Here is a 21,490-nt window from a genome sequence, read left to right on the forward strand (position 1 = left end):
TAGAAACAGAAAACATTTTGGCAGGAGAGTGGAGCTTATACTTTGTATAAGCTTTGGGTTTATCACCTAAAACTGCTGACCATCTGAAATCTACTGCAGCAGAGATAGCAAAGCGACAAAGAAATCAAGATGACGACAACAGTGTGAGACCACATGGATAAAGTGAACAAATGCAATGCACTCTTTAAGGTGCATTTTCAAGAACTTACCCATACACAGTTGCTCCACAGATTTTAGTGCATGATTAGCAGATCAATTTTCAAGGGCTTCCTCTTGGACCTTCCCCTTGGAGTGTTGCTTTGTATGCAAGACTCAGATTGTGAATTCAGGAAATGCCACATCCTGGGTTTAGTTTCACCGTCCTTGTTGGTAAACTGATAAGAACTTCTTAGTAGAAGATAACCATAGTAGCTGAAATGCAAAGTGAGCTTGATATTCACCAATGTGGCTGATTTGGTGAAGATTAAAGAGTGGTTTAATATTGCAACAAAGAAAGCTATAAGAGCAAACATTACAATTGTGAAAACACCCCTCCAATGACTTGCTTAAAGCAGAGCCTCACAGTAATCACCAGGGCCTTACATGTGTTTTCAGTTCTTTCATTAGTCAGAGTCTTAACAAAACCCCTCAAAAGAAAGCAGGAAGGGCTGTGCACTGGTTCTTGGTGATTCATTGATTTCCTTCCTTCCATCCCCAGCCACAGCTTCACTGGATGAGTCTGCACGGTAGCATGCAAAGTGCTGCAGTCAAGATAGACCCACCAACCCATTGCCTGCCTTCCATGGGAGAGCAGTGGCAACGCCAGTACTGTCCTCCACAAACACCCCCAGTGCCTTCTGGCAAGCCATAGACCTCTCTGACAAATACTTCTCATTTTAAGTGGTACTCTGCATTCCCCTCCAATGAATCTTGCAGCAAACAAGCACGTCACAACCGTGTGGTTGCCAGCCTTGTGCTGCTTTCAGGGCCTGACAGATCTCTCTATTCTGTGTGTCTAGGAAACAAGGATTATGAGCTCAAATTACCTATTATAAAATCTATTTGCAAAATAAGAAAATGTAAGTTTTAAATACATCTGATGGTGTTCTCTTCTCAGAGCTGGCATACAGGATTTCTCTGAGGCATCTCTTAGCTGCACTAGTTCTGATAAACTCAGTTTTTACTGAGTTTTTACTTTTTACTCCCACCGCGCCTTGGCTTCCAAAGAGTTTTCCCCTATTCCAGTTAGGTAAGGGATACCTGTTAGCGTGTTAACTACATTGAAGTGCATCTCCCAGGCAGACCTTGAGTCCTGATTTCTCCTTGAAAAAAAAAAAAAAGAAGTATAAAAAAGTATTTTGAATAAATCAGTCTAGAACTCAGATGTGTGCATGGCTTAAATGAGTTTGTGATGTCTGCAAGGATATAAATGAAACAGCATTCCAAACTGTCCTGGGAGTTCCTGCAATATGCTGATTTCTCCAACTGTACCCCCGTGCCTGCTTAAACCAAAAATCAGGCAAAGTTATGTTCACAACCTATTTCATGACCAGTGACACCAGCATTCTCATGTCCCAGATGAAGGGTTGCCCAATGGTGCAGCTGTGTGCCTGGAACTGAATTGTGTATTGACCTTGTCTTTGGACAACCTTGAGTACACATGGGATAATTTTAACAAACAAGATCAAGAACTGTTCAAGGTGGCTGGATTAACTTTCTCAAGCTTCTTGCACACCAAGCTCTAACTACGAATGTGTTTTTATTACTGTTCAGAGCAGTGTCAGTAGATGTGTCACTGCAGTCAGCCATAAAGGAATTATAGAAATTGTGACCTTCTTTAAAATTTTGGTTTGAAGAAATTGACATTGGAGAAGGACTCCCACTGAACTAGGGGTTATTAGAGGGCTTTTGTTTAGATTATGCTCTCTTTATACAACATTTCCCTTGACCTGCCAGTGTGGAATCCAATTGACTTAAGAAGGAACAGATAAATCCTTGCTGAAAATGCCACCGTTAGTCTTCTTTTTATCTGAAAACAAGATGTAAGCTCAGTGAGACTATTTCAAAAGAAAGTTTTGACATACAAATACTAAAAGCAGCTCCACAGTTTCACTGAATTGCATTTTTAACTCATTCTTCCTTTTATATCTTGGCTTTTCTCTCATAGCAGTTTTTACACAAAATAAAAAGGCTAAACTTATTTCTGTGGTACAAAATGAGTGGCATAATTCCTTACTATCCAAAATCAATTGGAGTTTTCTCAATAATGTGGAAAAGGGCAAAACCTTGCCTTCCACAACTGTAACACTTCCCTTGTTAAGACCCATGGCAAAACAGCTACTGAGTTTAATGCAAGCTAAAGATGCCCTTAAGTTCCCACAATTTTTAATTGCATTTTAAGAATGATCCAAGTGCCCTGTTATACCTTCCCTCTCTTGAACAGGGTCCTATCACCTGTTCTTTGTCCAGACTTTTCCATGTCTCCAAAGTTTCGTATACTTAATTTCAGAGCGTTGTTGCTCAGTTTGCAGTGGCATAATGCCACTTTATCTGGGAAAAATACATAGCTCATGTCTTTGCAAAATCAGTAAAGCAATTTCCATTGAGACCCCAGCAATGTGAACCAGGGATTTATAACTGCGAGCCTTTCTCCATGCCTCCTCTGCTCTTTAGCCTTGAATTTCTGCTGCCTCTCATGAATTCTCACTGCTTTTTCTTCCAAAGCTTTCAAAACAAAGCTGATAAAACTATTTTTCTCTCTGCAGCTCTTCAAGGTTCTTTAGACAGTGCAACCAAATGGTGAATGAAAAAAACCCACAACATTTGGCATAATGTTCTGTAAACAGAGTTCTGAGGAGTGATGTGAGCAAGATAAATACTGCTAAGCCAGGATAGGTAAGCGATGCCTCTGGTCCTCTGTAATTCTGTGCATTACAGATCACACCTAGTTGTCAAGCATTAATTTCAGGTATTTTCCTCCAAAACAGTAGCTGAAATATTGGAATTAGCTATGCACAGGTTTTATTATTGTTTTTTTCGTTACGATTGATAAAGTGAAGGGTAGCTATAGCCCTGGCCTGAACAGAAGAGCACAACACAAGAAAGAATGATGTATCCATGGGTTTTACACAACTGCCACAGGACATGAACCACTGCTAAGTTTCACTGCTGACTTGTTATCCACCATAGGTTCCAGGAGAGCAGCAGGGATTAAAACAGTACCACTTGAGCTGCTGAAGGGGACATACCTGACTGCAGTCTGTAACTGTATGTGGCTTTGTATTTTGCAGCTCCTCACTCCTGGAAGGAATGGCTTGTTCTATTCTTATTTCAGACTGACACAGCTTGAACTAAATTACTTAGAAAAATTTCTGTCTGCCCCAATTCCCTCACTTGGATATTTTGTAGAAAGGGGAAAATTGGATACTTGTTCTTCTAAACAGAGTGAGGAGCTCCTCACTTATTTAATTTGGCTGCCTGATATCACCATCCCAAAAACTTGCTCGAGGTACCAGTAATAACACTGTCTATCCCTACAGGTGAAAGCCACAGCAAGTGGCACAGGATGTGATATCACAGGTATAGGGCATGTGCATCATTACTGTGTTAATATGTATGTTAATATCTTTTTAAGTAAACTGATGTTTCAACACAAAATGCCATCATTTTTCAGTTTCAAAGGCAATTTTTCAGTTAAAATGGTGGTTATCCTTAATTCTTTCTTTTTTCTTTTCTTGTTGCAACCCTTCCATTCTGAAATCAGAAACGCTAACTTTTGTTCTAAAGGAATTTTCCTAGCAAAATTCTTTCCCAAATACTAATAGTATTATTATCGTCCAAGCTGGTAATTGGCAACCCCAAATGAACTGATAGTATCTGCTGCCTATACATTACTAGCTCAGGGCTATATAATGGCTGACACTAATTGATTTTTTGTCTTTCCAGTCATACAAGTATAGATCATAGTTAATAATTCTCTAAAGCATTTTCTAAGGTAGTGAGTGTCTATAGTAAACATACTACCACCACAGGTAATAATACCTTTGATATGCTTTCTTCCTAGGACAGACAGAAAAACATTGTTACATCATTCTTCATCTGCTATTAAGCACAGATTGGAGATTTAAACATGTTAAGCCAAAGCTCAGACTACAGTGGTACATGATGTACGGTAGAAGGGACTGCATATATATGAGCTCCAGAAAAAAAATGAAAGCAGACACTATGAAAATCTAACGATCAAAATGCAGCCTCCCTGGCTCCTGCTGCACTCAACTACACTTACCAAGTCATACAGCGCAGTAATAGCTACCCTCACAAATCTCTGTATAGGAAGTGCGGCAAAACTGAGTTGTGGAGTTCCAAGGCTTTTAAAGCTGGTTAACTGCACCTTTAAAATGTATTAAATGTCTATTCAAATACAGGCCATAATAACCCCCAAAGGAGAAGTGCTTGATGTATTTATGTATATAAGTGTATATATGTATTGTATATATAACAGAAACATTGCTATATAAACATGTTAAATAAACATAGAATGAAAAACATTTTACAGAAACATAAATGAGTACATAAAAGCAAGACCAATGTACGTGAGAGCAAGGTGTAAGTGTACAGAAAATTATTTTGCACAAAGACTTTAAAAAATAAAAGGGGAAAGCTTTTTGTTTAAAGAACATTCTGCAACATCCCCAAATAGGATATAAACAACATAGCAGCCACAATGAAATGCTTTATCTGCTCAAATAAACAAATGATGTTAGTTAACAATTGTAAGAGACTGATAGAAACTGAAAGAATGTCCCAGATCTTTCAGACCCGTTGAGCTCCACCAGGTGCGTATCACAGTAGGAAAAACAAGCAAATCTGGCACTAACCCAGCTTCCTTCTCTCAGAGCTGACTGGTAGTAGCTGAAATGATTCTGACATTACCCTGCACCATGCTGAATGCCCACTGCCCTCCCAGGCCAGAACAGCAGTGAAAAACCATTTGGATGTAAGAAAAGCTCCTTCTCTTCACCAGATGCTAAAACAAGACTCCTTGGCTGTTACAGGCAAGATTGGGTCCATTCAGACCAATGAACTGAATGCATCCCACAGCATCCATGTGGGTGCAATCATTACTTTGCATATAATCAATATATTTCTCTATACTAACCTCCTCTCATATTTAAATTGAGGCAGGTGGACCAAAGCCTGAATAAACCTAAAATGCATAGACTCAAACTACACATATGTCCAGCAAAGCTATTATTTGTATAACTACAGAAGTACTTTATCTTCCACAATCTTTTTTGTTTCTTCTTTCTCGATCTTTACTTAGGCAAAGGTAGTGGGAGCTTCTCCTAGGGCCAGAACTGAGCTGAGTACTAAGCTAAACATTTCTTTGTTGCGTGTAGTGTTCATTGTAAGAAATACCTTATATCAAATGTATATTCATTTTCTATTAATAATGTACTACACTGCATACACATACAAACACATTGCAAGCCATTTTGTTACAGTTCATCAGGAGGAAAGCCAGGAGGACTGCCATTTCATAAAGCAATGTGTGCACCATCAGTCCCTGTTTCCGTGAAATCAGTGCCTGTCATGAGAATTCAGTTGACTTCCCACCAAAAATATGACAGTGGGGATTTCAGATGGTCAGCCCTGGCCTGCCTCAAATTGGTGGAATCAGAGTAAGGATAATGCTGGAAATTGTCTCTTTCTCAATTCAGTCACCCTGAGGTGATTGCTAAATTGCATCACCCTTCCAAATGAGGAATGAAGTCTCTATAAGCGCTTCCTGCTGCTGGTTGATTTCACAAGGAGCCTGAGCAGGACCAAAATCAAATGAAGAGAAAAATTCTCTAGTGTACTTTTGAAACTCCCTCTTACATTCAGACGTTAGGGTACAGAGGTTCAGATGGGTGAATAGGTGGACCATAAACACTGATCTCTGCTTCCATATTTACATAGGAATGCTATACTTGGCAGCACATGTTTCCAGTAGCAGAAAGCTCACTTCCTGATGTCAGTATAATATTTGGCAGCTAACACATACTCCCCAAAGAAACCCATGGCACAGTCTGAACACAGTGTGCAAGGGTTTGCAGTGTTCAAGCACACTGGCTAAACTCTTCTTTTTGGACAAATCTTCCACCAAAATGTGCAATACAAAATACAGAAGGCTTAGGCACAAAACCCAAGCAGATTGCGGGCTGTTGTTCCGAAAACACTGACAGCAACTATTGGAATATTTTCTGTGCATACGAATGAGTTGCAACAATCCCCGAATGAAGACAGGCTTTTGGCTATTTTGTGAAATAAATGTTTTCCTTGCATAGTATTGCTCAGTGGATTAAAAAGGAAATGAAGTACAAGCCCATGCCTACATTATCTAAAGATCCAGGACCCCAGGAGCTGCTGTCTTGTACGCAGTATCACATGTGCACTGCATCATTAAGAAATGTCAAGGCCCCGTTTTACTCTACTCCCTTCATATACATAAGAGAAGAAGGATTTTAGTCAAGAAAACATCTCCCTATTATAATACAAATGTACGCAGTTTCCTTGGGAAAAATTGTGAACTAATTTGATTTTGAAGGAAATAATCCTTTTTCTTGGCAGATCTGATAAAAACAACAGCCCATGATTATCTAATCTGAAGGTCATGTCACACTCAAATAACTAACCCATCTACACAGTGGATGGAAACTCTGCTGTCATCACCCATCATGACAACTGTCGGCAAAATAAAAGCAATGCTGCTGCCTGCCTTCCTGGTACATCATAAATTGTCTGGATGGTAAAAATAACTCCTAAGAACAAACAAACAAATATCTGTAATATGTGGGCATGCCAGTAAACTTTTAGACAGGACAGAAACAGAGGTCAAGAGGAAAAGGAGTTTCAGTGGTTTCTGAATTCCTTTGAACTGCAGGAATTCAGCCATGCTCCATTTAGGAAAGCAAGAAGGAAGGGTGGCATGAGTCTGAGAAGTGAACATGCCACACTGAGCAGATGCATTAGCAAAGCCCAGTCTTCCATGGGTTTGGGTAGCTCCCCTCTTTCCCTTTCTACCTCCAATGCTCTTCCCCCACCCTTGCAACATTTCCATGTTCCCTGCTCCATTCCCTCCCCACATGTACCCACCTCTTTTGCCAGCATTACCTTCTGTCTGGGTGCCTCTCCTTGGCCTGGCTGCAGAACACACATGCTGGCCAGGCAAGGAGAAGGCAAAGCATGGTGTCAATAGTGCTCATTTCCCTCACAAGGAACATGACTCGAAGGGTCTCCGTCCTCTCTCCAGCCATCAGTTTTTATTTAATTCTGCAGGACTTCATGTCTGTGAAGCCTTTCTTTGCTCTTGCCATCAGGTATGGGTGAAGCTACTCCACCAACCGAGGAGCTGCTGAATAAAGAGGGATAAGAGACAAGCAAGAGGCAGGACAGCCCAAGCCTGCCCTCCTGAAGAGGGTTAAAGCTTTTGTAGCCCCAAGAGGAAATATGGACAGTGCTTTCAGGATCGACTTGTGAAACAAAACCATGAAATAGCTTTGTTATGGAATGTGTTTCTTGTTAATAAATACCAAGACAGCAAAGCATACCTTACAAGTGGAAGCTGTGAATAATGGGCTGTATTAAGGATGCCCAGGTCTCGCCTTGGGCTAGTCCTCGCTTGGGTCTGCTTCTCCCAGCCCTGCGCTGCCACGGAAGGAAATAGGAGGGAAGACTGGGGGATAAAATACAATGAGTATCAAACTGTAGGATTGCTCCTCGCAGCAGCCCGCAGAGGAGGAGTGCTGCCGGAGGGAAGATTCCTGCTATTTCCCCGGCCCACACCAGATGGCACCAACATTTAGTTAAGCTTACAGCCACGCTTTTTTCTGCTTGCAGTGGGCAGGAGGGACTGGCAGCTAAACGGAATGGAGAGGCCTTTTTGCTGAAGTGTTGTTTTGCTGCAATGTTGCTTTTTGTGGGGATCTTTTATGATAAAAGGAAACAAAAATGAAAAAGAGTTCCTAGTCAGTACTTGAAAAAAAAAAAAAAACCCCTCATGTTTTTATGCTCCGTGCTGCCTTCTCCCTTGCAGTGTGCAGGGAGCCAAAACCAGCAGCTAGCTCTGGCTACCAGACTCTGATTTTAGGCTTCATTTTCTCTTAATCTGTTGCTTAGATTGGTTAGCTCCCTCTTGCTTAATGAGTTGTCCTTATGCTACTAATGTGTTGCAAAAGGAAGGGGAAGACTTGATTGACACAAATCCTTTCAGAGAAACCCCAAGCAGTGTAATTGTTAATTAAATCACCTGACCTAATTAAACTATTTGGAAAAATTAAAGAAATTTCAAACAGGTGAGAAAGAGAAAACTCCCTTTGTGTTACTCTACTGAATTGCAGACCTGAAATCATAGCTGTGTCTTCCCCCTCTGAGTTTTTGCTGGTTTAAACACAGAATTTCCCCAGATCTTTTGTCTTTGCATGTGCAAACCTGGGAAGGAAATGTCAAATGAGAAAGAAAAACTTCACGTCATTAAAATGTATGTAAACAGCAAGTGTTTGCTACACAGCTGCAGCAGCATGGGTTGTATGTAAGGGCTCAGAAGGCACTGTGTCCAACATGGAAGCGTGCTATATAGCCAGTTTTCTCTGTATTCAGCAAAGACTGTGTGTGAAGTAAAGAAAGGAAAAAAGGTAGAATATTAATTTTTAAAAGAAATTATTTCATCCTCCCTCAGGTCCTTCTATGAGGCTGCTCCTGGAGCTGAGGAACCTGAACCCGGGCTCCCTGACTAGGGACCTGGTGACGAAAGGAGAGGAGATGCTTCCCCCTCAGTGAGGACCCAAGTGGCTTCATCTCAGCTGAAAGCTGCTGGTGTTCCCCAGGCCACTTTATTGATCAAATCTTGTGTACTTGATATCAAAGAGCAGTGGTTTACATTTAAGCGGTATCTTTAAACAGAAAGGGCTCCACATGCCTTTACAGTCTTTGTATCTAAATTACATCACCTCCTGCTGAAATTCAAACAGATATATTTGATATGCAAAACAGTTGTAGTCTAATTAAAAGCACTGCAGCTAGGTTGCTCTGCGTGCCACACTTGTACCCAAAGATGATTTTATCACGTGTATTTTTATGAGCTAAGCAGCGGTTGCATGGGAGGATAACCGCACCACCAGGACACAAATGCAGGGCAGAAAGAAAGACAATTTTCTAATAATAAAGATAAATACAGTGTAATAATAATAAATATTACAGTCTTCATGAATTTGTAATTAATTGTAATGTCCCTTTTGTGCTGAGATCACAACAGTGCTGTCACAGTAAGAATTCAAGAGTCTGCTAAGGAAGACCACACACAGTCTTTACTGAAAAGAGTGAGAGGTAATTTTTGCACAGAACCAGTCATAGAATCATACAATGGTTTGGGTTGGAAAGGACCTTGTAGGATCATCCAGCTCCAACCCCCTGCCATGGGCAGAGACACCTTCCACTAGACTAGGTTGCTCAGAGCCCTGTCTAACCTGGCCTTGAACACTTCTGGGATAGGGAAACAGTCAGAACAGAAACAACTGCCTCAGTTTTATTGTAGTCAGTGCAGAAATTTCTCCATTGATCATAGTAATGAATTGTGAGGTATAAGACAGCATGCAAATGAAGAGGACCAAGGAAGTGATTTAAATGTGGCATTTCAGAACAAACTATTGTCCTGCTCACATATGACCTGTTTGCAACAAGTTAAATGGTACTTTCCAAGGACTCATCTATAGCTAAAGAGATACTCTTTAGAAAAGTATAGCTCAATAATATGTTTGGTGCCCCTTATAGATTTGCTTGAAAAGGCAAAGTATGTCATGGGCATTAATGCCTGAATTCATGGGAATATTTATTTCTTTAGTGGCGTATTACATATATTAAAGTTTGTAGGTATATAACCGAAAGGGGAAAAAATCCATTGGTAGCTTAATCTCTTTGGAGAAGAGCAAGTGAAATCACATTTCGAATGCTGGAAATGTTTGAAGTGCAGTGCAACAAAAGTTGCATTTCCTTAACGCTCGTAGCTAATAATGCTAATGCTAACTTCAGTAACCACCAGTACGTCTCCAAAAGAATGATAAACAAGCATGAATATTTGCCCTCAGATAATTCTCATTTCATACCTGTTGATCTGTTTAGTTGGTCACAAATAAATAATCTTTTGATCATGGAAGCATGTAACAAAATCTTTGAATATTTTTTCCTTACTTCTCAAAGAAATTTTGGAACTACATTTGACATCCCATTCTGCCAGCCTGGAATATATGTTCCCACAACCTGGTTAACTTTGCATCCTTCACTTGGAAGATCTTCATTACAGTCCTGTTATTAGAAATTACTCTTTACATTAAATAAATATTGTGCAATTGCAGTTTCTAAGTAATTCAGAATGCAGAAGGGTGAACAATAAAGAATTTTTAAGTGACTGAACATAATTAGTATTTCTTTCAAAATGTGCTTTAAGAATTTTCTAGTGTGGCTTTGGAAAACAGAACAGGCTGGTTCCATACATGCTGAAGTTCATGCTAATCGATTGACTGAGGTAATTGCAATGAAGAATTAATGACTAATTAATTCCTCATAAATGAACACTTTCTTTGAAAAAAAGTCAAACCAAAACAAAAAACAAACAAGCACATCATAGTGAAGGGGGAAAACTAGAAAAGATTTTCCTTTCAATGCAATTAACTCTTACTGTCTGATCTGGGAAAACAAAGTATCTATGTGCTCATACTTGAATCAGGAAATGGTCTGATATCATATGGTTGACAAATAACTATATAGCTTCTGTTTCTGCAGTTTTCCCCTCTTATACAATTTAAGGAATCTTTTACTTATGTCAACATACCTGAACATTTCACAAAAACCTTCGAAATATCGATTCTTTGGGAGCAAAGTGGAAAACCGAAGTCAGCTCCAACCATTTCTGTAAGGAGCACTATAAACGGCTTTCAGTGAACAGAGGTATCTGAAACATATTGAATTAATAACACTTATGGGTGAGGCAAGGAGGGGGGGAAATAGAAGAGAAGGAGACAACATTGTAGCCCAGGGCATGGTAATAAACTGAGATGTCAGAAGAGCAGCTTTAGGAACATAGGGGAAACTAAAGCAGACTGAACTCCCTTTGTAGTGAGTTTTGAGACACCTGGTGGACCAGCACACTGCTATCATAGGCCATCCATTCTTCACAAAGTCAGGTGCCACCCGAGGCAGGTGAATACAACATTAAAATACCAAAGAATATCTAATTTGGTATGGATAGGAAAAGAATTGTGGTTACTGCTTGCAAGGGCAGGACCACAGAAGAAATAGAATTTTGCATGTAGCTAGGATTTTCTTCTGTGAAAAGATTTTTTCCACTTTAACTTGACAGTGCATGAGCTAAATAAATATGTGCTCAATGGCAACCCCTACCCTATGGGGAGCATGCCAGAAAATATGTTTGTTCAAAAAATACTCAGTGGAACAAAAAATACATTTAACTCAAATTTAAAGGGCCATAGAGTTCGGCCACATCTGATCAACTTACCAGACACTGATTCAAGCTTGACAAAGACAATTTGTTGAAGTTCAGTAAACACCTGACAGTGATGCACTCACTGCTATGTGGGAGCATCTTTCAGATGAACCCTGTGGTAAGCAAAAGTTTCCCATTGTGAATGCACCCGAGTCAGCAACATTTCCACGATAATTTGAAGTCATTGCAGCACCTGATGCTCTAAAAGCTCATTTAAACTAATAAAGATTCAAAGTCCTTGTTTGGCTCTGGCTAACACCCAAAAACTGTGGAGAGCAGGGGCCTGGAGCGCTGCCCTTCACAACACACAGAGAGCTCTTTAAAGCTGAGCAATGGTGTGGGTATGCCTTTTGGGAGCAGCTTCAAGTTGCTGGTCTATGACAGGCAGTAGAAAATGGGAACTTTACAACCACTGTTTCCAAAAAGAAGTCACCAGTGCCACAAAGATGGCAGAAGCCAGTGAGTCTGGCAAAGAAAGTGACTCTTGTGCTCAGCCTAAAGGTAGAAAGAGCTGAAGAAAACTTCACGCTGATTTTTAACCGCCCTCATAAATCACCCTTGGGTATGAACTACACCATGCAGGATAAAGAAAATAAGCATTTGGCATAAACATAAAAGAGGGAGGAAAAACTCTCTGTTTTTCCCTTATGTTCTATTAATTTCTCGATGTTGTTACTTCACTGTCTCCTGGTAGTAACTGGTCCTGTGCCATGGTCCTCTTTTAATATGGAACTTGTCATCCCTCCTCAGAGTTCCTGGTTTTCACATTCTGCCTTCATATTTTACTCAGTAAATATTCCCTCCTCCCAAAATCTCCTTGGCTATCTTTTCTCCTTCCCTGGCTCTCCTTCTTTCTGATCAAACAGATTGTTTCCCAAACGTCCCACTCCAGGTTGCCCAGCATAATGTATTGGCTATGTCACTTTGTTTGCATTATGTCATCCCATCACAGGCGGCCCCCAGCCCACAGAAGACATCACTACTTAGCAGGGACCCAAGTTTGATTTCAGCTCTGGTGGAGGTTGCCTGAGCTTCCAGCTCTGCTCCGTTATCCGTCCTCTAGCTGTACCTCTGCGTACAATGAAGAGGTGCCTTCTGCACCATGCTCAAGGCTTGGTAGATGGATCCATGGGGAGCGGATCCGCACCCTGCAGAGCTGCAAGTAGGGGGAAACTCTCAGAGTGCACATGGCAGGAACAAATCCTTAAGCAATGCAGTCATGAGAACCAAATCTCTGCTGAATACAAGCGCGCTCTGCTTGTGCTTCAAGGGCTTGTTGTTACTATTTTTTATTTTGGCTAAATGTGCTTGGTTTGCCATATGTTCAGCAAACAGCACTATGACCTAACTGCTGCCACCATGCCAAATTTCAAAGCAAAGAGATTGCCATGATCTATTAATATAGAATAAAATATTCTCCCCACTTGCCTTTGATTTTTGCCACTTGGGAAAAAATACACTGCTTTATTTATATTTCACAGGTTCTGGTCTGTGCCGTCCCAGCATGGTCAGTCTTATCCTAAATGGTTAATGTTTGGCTAAACTGTAAGCATCGAAAAACAGGGTATTACAGCAGAAAACCGGGTAAGTGCAGAAACAGGGGGAGCTGCAAGGCCCTTTCCAGTTGTCTTCTCTCCCTCTGCCGTCAAAACAAATAGAGATAATATCTGCATGCATTCAAGTCTAGTTAAAAAGCTGTGCAAGTTTATAGACAAATTAAATTAAATTAATTGTCAGATATAAGGTTTCTGACAAGTTTTGTTTGCGATCGCGAGTGCTGCAGAAGTTGACACAGACATCCAGGACTGTGGTGGAAAGAGCGCTTCTCAAAGGCATTCACATCCACATCACAAAACCAGGGTTTCCCTCTCTCCCTGTGAACCCGAGAATGGCCATGACAGATGGCAATCGAGCGACTCCAGCCTTGATGTGTCACCTCCTTTTCTCCATCTGCATTTTTCTGCCCAGCTGGTGGGATCAACTTCACTGTGCCCAGCGAGGCAGAAAGCAATGGTACATCCCAGGAGGGAACAGGTCAAGGACTGAGATGATAAGATGAGACAATTTGTATCTCAATTCCCTTCACACCACTTGTTTGCAAACAGAAAAGGAGGGGACCATGTCTGCCACTGGTCTGTACAGACAGGCTCACCTGGGTGAGCTGATTCACACCCAAGATGGAGCCACCCCAACATTTGCACAGCTATGGAGGAAGAGACACAGTATTTTAAACACAGAAAAAGTTCAGATTATCTGTTCTGTCTGTGCAATGACACATGGATGAAAATTAAGGGGATTGTGTTTCTCCCTGACTGCTTTTTTCCCCTGCAAAGTAAGAAGCAATCTCATTTTCAGCTTCATATCTTTCTGGACATGTGTTTAGAGCCAGAAACCCTTACAGTGGGATAGGAACTGCTGGAACAGCTGTGGGTGAGCAAATATAACTGCCCCACCAGAGCTAAACTTATTCTCCAGGAAAGAGTATTATTTTATGTGACTTAACTCTGCATTGGCTTTTGCTGTTCAAATCCATTTGTTTTGTGTTCATTACATCACCACAAGAAAGGGAGAAAACTTGTCATTCTCTAGAAATTTAATCTTTCATGAGAATTCCTGAAGTTCCTCTCTTTATTAGATTTCCATTCAACTTTGTGTTTTGTTTTTTTTTTTCCATGTAGATGTGCCTAGAGCTGTAAAGCAAGAGGCTGATCTGCTTTTCCACTGCATTCAGCTACTTCTATGCCAGATCTCAACATGTCCAAAGTCATGCACACTTCTCCCCTGCTTTAAAATAAGCAAAGGAATCCATGTTTCCCAGAAGAGTCATGAAAAAAAGGAAACCATTATAATAAGCCACATTTCTTCCTGAAAGGGAGAAGTAGCAGAGAAGGGAAGAGGGAAAAACACTAATGTAGATTGTGTTAATCGTATAAGCCTAGCAACAAAACACACTGGAAGGCAACAGTGCTTTCAGTATTAAACACACTGGAAGGCAACAATGCTTTCAGTAATTCACTGAAAATCCTCATGTCAACAAAACAAAACAAAAACACACTCATGATGGGGAAATTTCACCTTGACTTGATGTGTGTAATTTTGCCTGTGCCACCACTAGGGAAATAAATCCTGCAATATCCATTTTATGTGAGGCTCCATTTACCATAACAAGATAGATTTGTTCTGGAAAATTTTTTTGTCAATATATCCTTTGTTAGGCAGTACCTTCATCTCCTAGCAACAGTGTGGGGAAATCCATCTGAGACATGGAAGTGAACTGCAAAATAGGATGGCTCACTGTACGCTTTTGGAATTCTTCAGTGATGTGCAAATACCTCCATGCACTTACGGTGTCCGGGTCCACTGGCAAACTGATAAATCAAAACTAGAGGATGGAAACCGAAAACCCCCAAAGTCTCCTTCTCATTAAAAACAAATTGACCAAGATACATGGAATACTGAAATAACTGCTCTGCCTCTTGTTCTTGAAAAGGCTCTTTCACACCCATACACATTGTCCACACCTTGTGCATAATTTGGTACAGACACGCCACATTTAAAATGTTTAAATGTCATCACAGAGCAGTTCTTCCAGCCTCAGAGATTTGCAGATTTGCAGATTTGCAGTGTCATATGTCAAAAGGTAGGACACCAATAATAAACCTCTTGTAAGCAACACAGTCACTGAGCACACAGGGGTGCAAAAGATGGCAATGCTCCTCAGGTGCCCTTGCTTTTGAAGGCACATCCCCACCTCTGCTTTCATTTCATTTATCTCTCTTCCCAGAGAGAAACTGTGCTCCATTTTAAGGAAGTTAAGGGTGAGCTAAAACGCTTTAGAAAGTCTCTAAGGGATCTCTTTAGTTGAGCTCTGCAATACCCCTTTGATCTACACGCCGTTCTGCTTTCTGTTTTTCAAAGTTGAATTTGTCCTTCAGGATGGTCCCTTCTTCCCAGGAGGTGTTTCGCCCAGGGTGACCCTGCCATTGCTGCAGCTCAGGCTCTGCAAGTGCAGAAAAGGAAGGAAAGGTACTGCAGCCTTGTGGCCTGTCTGTGGCATGAGGAAATGGGAATTCCCTATCTGTCCCATCCTGGCCACATCTGAAGCCCTGCAGCTGACAAACCTCCACTGTGTCTCGGGTCACTCCATGAGGGTACGAACCCTGCCACTTCATTGGCTACATGAAACACACAGGCTGCAAGAAAAGTTCTAGGATGTGGAAAAAGGCATTGTACAAACGATGTTGCCAGAGACTTTGGGGGAGTTTGAGGCTTTCTCATTAAAGGTGTCCTCCAGGTACACGTTTTGCCCACCAGCTCCCTGCACCCAGTACCACACGCATCAGTCCCTGCATGAGCACCAGTGGCTGATTCACCCCAGAGCTCCCTATGGAGGAACACTGTCTGAACCAGGCCCCTACCTACAACAGGTACTTACGGACACAATTCAAAGCCCAGTAAAGCATCCCGAAGTCTTTGTGGGCTCATAGCTACACCCCAAGAGAAACTCAATTTGAAAGGTGAATTGCACAGTTTAACCTCACACACTAGTGTAAAAGCAGTATGTTATTTGCCAGTCAGCCAAGAGGAATATTTCTGTGTCCCTTTACTACATGTTCACAGAGGGTGCACAACAATAGATGAAATTGCCTTTATATGTTCATTAAAATGTCCCTCAGGACTGAAAATCATCCAACATATGCTGTGGAGGGTTTTCTTAATGAAAAAGGAGGTGGCCCAGAGGTACAGTCAAGCACCCCTAAGGGACTGAGGTAGTGTCATGTTTTTCTCCTAGATCCTTATTATTTCATCTGGGGAGAAAGGACATATCCGAGGGGGACGCCTCCGCACCACTGAGCCAGCCTGAGAGAGGGGCTGTTCCTAGGAGGATGCTAACAGCATCATCAGATCAAAAAGAGCTTGTTTTTAATTATGCTTTATAGATGTGCAAGAGCTGTAGGGGAGGCTTAATTGGCAACAAAACAAATAAATAGCTCCTGATACAAAACCAGCTATGCAGATCTCTGCTGAACATTGAAAAGGCAGTTGGGGCGACAGACAGGGAGAAAGCCAAACCTTAGCAATAGTCTATGCATCTGAGTGAAAAATATTACCCAATTATTAGGTATTGCCATTGTATGGGAGAAATCTGAGCAGGGAACCCAAACTCAATTCTGCCCATACCTGGAACAAAGAGTTTTTTTCTGCAAGGAAATGCCAAGACTGTTTGCACTGCCTGACCCTTAGGCATTTGCAGAGGACACAGAAACCTTCACAAGTAAACCTCCTGAATCACAAAGGCACTTAAACGGGTGTTTTGCTTGTCATCTACCCTTCAATGAAATTAGCTTTCTGACTTGGGCATAATGATTTTAGTCACTGTGAATTTATTCCCACCTAAGCTGTGTTTGCTCTTGAACTTTTTGCTATTGACTAGCACACATGTTCGGTATATAGAGCAAACACTTTGGTGTGAAACAATATCATACACAATGAGTCATCCGTGCTCTGGTCCACAGCCATCCCACAGAGAGCTTGTGCTGCTGTCAGTCACTATGTCATTTGCAAACACAGCTACAAACACTCAAAACCAGGCAGTTATCTTGTATACCTTACGGAGAATCTGCCTTAAGCAAACAGGAGGCATGTTAATGGAAGAGCTAGAATAGAATGACAGATTTTTTGGTAAGGAATCCAGTTTTGGACAAGTTCTGTCTATACTAATGCATCTGAGTGAGATTATTTATTTCTTTTTCCTTTTTTTTTTTTTTTAATATAAATCAACCTTTAACTTGCAGCAGAACCTGCCCCAGTTTCTATGGCAATGTGCAACTATCATCAAGCATTAGCTTCTAGTTTGCAGAAAAAAATGCATTTACTCATCCTGGGGAATTGCACTAAATAAATTAACAGTACCAACTCCAGACATCCTGATGCCACTGTATTAATGACTGATAAACCTTAAATCCCGTCACCATGTACATACATTCATGCCAGAGCTAACACCAGTCAAAAATGCAGCCCAGTATTTGAGAATTAAGGCATTGGCAAGATTTGAGTGTTACCATTTTGTCAATTATTTGATGAGTAGCAGCCATAGACCAGTAAAACATTGTCAGACAAGATGAAACACATGCCTTTATAGAAGAAAACTAGCATAAGGCCTATATTCTCCTTTAAGCTATTAGGAGATTGAAGTAACACGCTATTTGCAAGCCCTCAGAACCAGGGCAGGCATCAGTCAGTGTCAGCAAATACTTTGCTTGGCATGTCACTGCAAAATTTGGCATCTCCTATTCCCTGAATAAGCAGCTTGCCGCTGGCATGATTATGTATGAAAAATAAGCACAAGAATTATTACCAGCAATTATATAAATTATATACATTATTTTATATCAAAATGTTTGCTAATATCTAGTTGCAGCGTGAAGATAACATGGTAGATAGTGCATTGCCACAAAATCCTGTCCAAAATATTTCACTCCAGAGCCATCCCATGATGAAAGAGGAATCCAAAATGCACGCAGTAGTACAGGCCTGCCATTACATGCCTCTTCCTCCTGATGGAGACACCCTGAAAAAGTGTCAGGTTTGTTGGTTGAGGTCTACTTTAAAAACTAGATAGTTTTTCCTTACCTGAGCCAGATGTGAACTTTGAGAGTTCCTTGACATTTTACAGTTACATTTCAGCAGATGCTGTGATTAAACAAGGTTAGAAATAGCCAAAGCAGTGCATGTTACTCTTTTAAAAATGTGATTGCCCACACAGATACAAATACAAGCTGGTGAGCAATTATGCCATCCCCTGAGAACGAGGGAGTCACATTCAGAGCTGCTGCTTCTCCACTTGCTCTAGGTGATGAGGGAAATGGTATGACTCTTCCATACCCTAACACTTGCTGAGCAAGGAAGGAGTTACATAGGGATTATAAGCCAGCTCTGCTGGCTGCCCTTGACTAAGACACCCAGCCTTTGCCTCTCCGTTCCCTGTCCCTGAAACAGCTGCTTCAACCCCAAGACACATTACTGGAGGATTTAGGAAGCCAGAAGCACCATTCAGCCCTGAGTCATAAGACCAAAATGCAGTTGCACACTACCCTAGTTATAGTAACCAAGGCTGCAGGCTGTCAATTTTAACCTGTTGTTGATTTTTTTCTATCAGTACATACTCTGGCTCCAGGGATAAAATCTGAAATACTTCAAAGCACAGATGGCCCAGCTTCTGCTCAGAAACATGGCTTTTCAGTCCTGTGCAGCCAGAAACAAAAGCTTCACATCTCTTTGGAGAACAAGTGTTGCTTCAGAAGTTTCAGTTTTTCAGCTCGGTAACCAGTTCCTCCCTGAAGGACCTTTATGTCAGGAAAGACAGAGAAGAAGTTGTTTAAAACTTCACACTTAAGTCCATATTGACATACAAAGCCCATCTGCAGAGCCTTGTGCTACCTCTGAGGGGAGAGAGCTGCTGCTTCCCTTGCAAATGAATTAATTTACACGCGTGAAGACTGGCCTAGAATGAAAGAGAAATCCAAAATCATTGCCAGTAAGATTTGTTCTCAGACCTTTCTGCAAAGGAGGCAGCCTCAACTTCTGCCCACGTGGGTCCGAACAACAGAGTAGATCCAATTGCCTGATACCTGAATCGATGCCATTTTTTCTGTCCAGCCAGTATGCCCTGCTGTTGCTCATTTATCTCGTTCAAAATTGCAAAAATTAAATGCTTAAAGATTGTAAATTCAATTTCCAGTATTGGCACTGAGCGTATCCTAAGGAAATTTATGCTGTGAGTGATCTGAGTTGCTTAAGGATCGGTGATCAGTGTAGTGGAGCTCATTTCCCCCCCAAATATATATACATACATATATATGTGTATATATATATATGTATTCTTCAATCTGAATGGGAAACGTGGGAGTTCTTCTACCCTCTTTCCCTACCCCACCCTTTTTTGCTCTGGGAACAGAGAATTCAAATTCCACTCAGCCCTGTCACAGCAAACAATTTCCAAACCATCTGCTGTCTAATAAAACAACCCGTCTAGACAAACCCCAAGCCAGGCAACAAATCTGATATTGTACTTGAATTCATCATAAGTATGAGCAACCTGCCATTGCTAACCTGTCAAGCTTCTTCACCAGGAAAAAGACTTATATTTACGGTCTCAGGCACAGAGACTGGAAATGTGTAAGATTTTTTCCATCATTAGATACAGAAAAGCTGCTCAGAAGATGGGACAGGATCTGGTCAGCTCAGCTTGGGCACAATTCACACCCACCCAGTCTGTGCTTAAGAAAGCAGTGGGCAGAGGAGAAAGGTTTTGAAGGGACCTGAGGGCTTGCACTGGAGCTTGCAGAGCAGGGACAATGTTAAAGTCAGGTAGCTGGATTCCCACCAGCCTTGCCTACTCCAATATGGTGGAGAGCCCTGTGTTCAGCATTTTCTGACAAAGTGCTTTCAATTCGCTTTCTCTGAGACAGTGGAAAGGGGCCCCAGGTTTACTGAACTCAGACTCACTTGTAAGAAATGAATTAAAAATATTGTCTATCTCCAACAACATCAAAACATTCTTTGTGCTGTGTGAGCTGAGAGCTTTTCCTTCCCCTTCCTCTTGTGCTTTTTGTTTGTTTGTGGTTTGTTGTTTTCGGTTTCTTCCCCCTAAATGAGTTGATTTGAAAAGAAAGCTGTCATCTCTCCCTGATGAAATGGCTCCTAAATACCTAGAAACACCAAGGAAACAGAGCTCCAGTTTCTAGGTGTTTTACTGTGCAATTCAGAGCCAAAGTCAGAGAGCAGCAGTCTTTTCAGGGAAGGGCCACAGGACCGAGAAGTAAGTTCAGTTCCAGCTGTTTCAGGGAAGAGGTTTTGGAGCTCCTTTTTTTTTGTAGGAAACCTGGGAAACCAGGTTACGGAAGTATATAGGTTGTTAAAAGGCTTTTCCAAATCTCATTTTATTCTGTTCAGAGTCAGTTATGGGATAAAAAAGAGCGAGCAAATAATAAGCATAGTGCTATAGCTCTTAGATGTGGGTTACCTGCCTGAAAGCTCTTTTTCTCCAGTGTTTAGCAGTTTTGTCTACTTTTGCTACATCCAATAAAAATATACCTCTGTCAGGGTCTTCCCCAAAGCCTCCTTTAAAGCTCCCATCACTATGGAGCTCAGCAGCCATAGGAATTACACATCTATTTTCAATGAGAACTTTTGCCTAGACTACAAAACAACAGTCTACATCAGGATGCCATATTACATCTGAACAATGCATCAGTGTTTGTCTATCCAGAGTTTTGCTCAAGCAGGCAAGGTCTGGTCTCCTGCAGCTGGGTTTCCTTTCCACAAGAGGAGAAAGAGGTGGAGGGGTGTTAGGTAGGGACTGGTGCCCTCTGGTATGGGAGCAGGGTGTGCCTGAGGCATGCTTAGAAACACACTTGGGTCCTCAGCTGAAATATAACCAAAACACTGACAAAAATAGTAATTCCGTGTGCAGACCATGATATTACAATGCTTGCAAGTTGTGTCGTTGTGTTGTAGGCCAGCCCAAAACAGAGGATAAATTCCTAAACTGTGGACTCTGGTCACAAGCACTGTTTGAGGTTTCTCTGATAGTGACTGGGGAGGTCAGAGCATTGACTTTGCCGCTCTGAGAAAACTGTGTTCTTTGTTTTCAGCACTGAGCTGAGTTTGAGCCACAGCTGCTCCCAGTGAGACTGCTGGATCTTGAGAAAATGATGGTGAACTGGTAGAGACAAATTGGAACAGAGAAGCATAGTTGGACAGCGTAATGAGTACGTAGCTGGACTCACCCAAATGGGTAAGATGGGACAGCCATGTCACCTTTAGCAGCACAGGCAAGAGTGCTTAAAAACTTATTTAAATGCTAAGAATTATAGCTATATTGATCAGGAATTACAGTCAATTTAGTGGTTTCCTTGTAGTAAAGTAGAAGTAAGCTGTTAATCTAAACTGCAGTAAGTGTTATAAACA

The 21,490-nt window shown here is 41.3% G+C and overlaps 1 protein-coding gene across 3 annotated transcripts in view; it reads right to left on the reverse strand.

Moving 5' to 3' along the window:
- TRMT10A (tRNA methyltransferase 10A) overlaps positions 1 to 20,332 on the reverse strand; it is a 288,696-nt gene extending 268,364 nt beyond the window's left edge. For all 3 annotated transcript variants that reach the window (XM_057417939.1, XM_057417938.1, XM_057417940.1), the window contains exon 1: positions 20,329 to 20,332. The gene's annotated coding sequence lies outside the window, so the exon portion shown is untranslated. The remainder of the gene's footprint in view (positions 1 to 20,328) is intronic.
- Positions 20,333 to 21,490: the final 1,158 nt, after the last annotated feature.

The sequence above is a fragment of the Pezoporus wallicus genome, unplaced genomic scaffold (genome assembly GCF_028554395.1).
Source record: "Pezoporus wallicus isolate ANWC-B61680 ecotype Strahan unplaced genomic scaffold, APGP_CSIRO_Pwel_v1 contig_6999, whole genome shotgun sequence".
NCBI lineage: Eukaryota > Metazoa > Chordata > Aves > Psittaciformes > Psittacidae > Pezoporus > Pezoporus wallicus.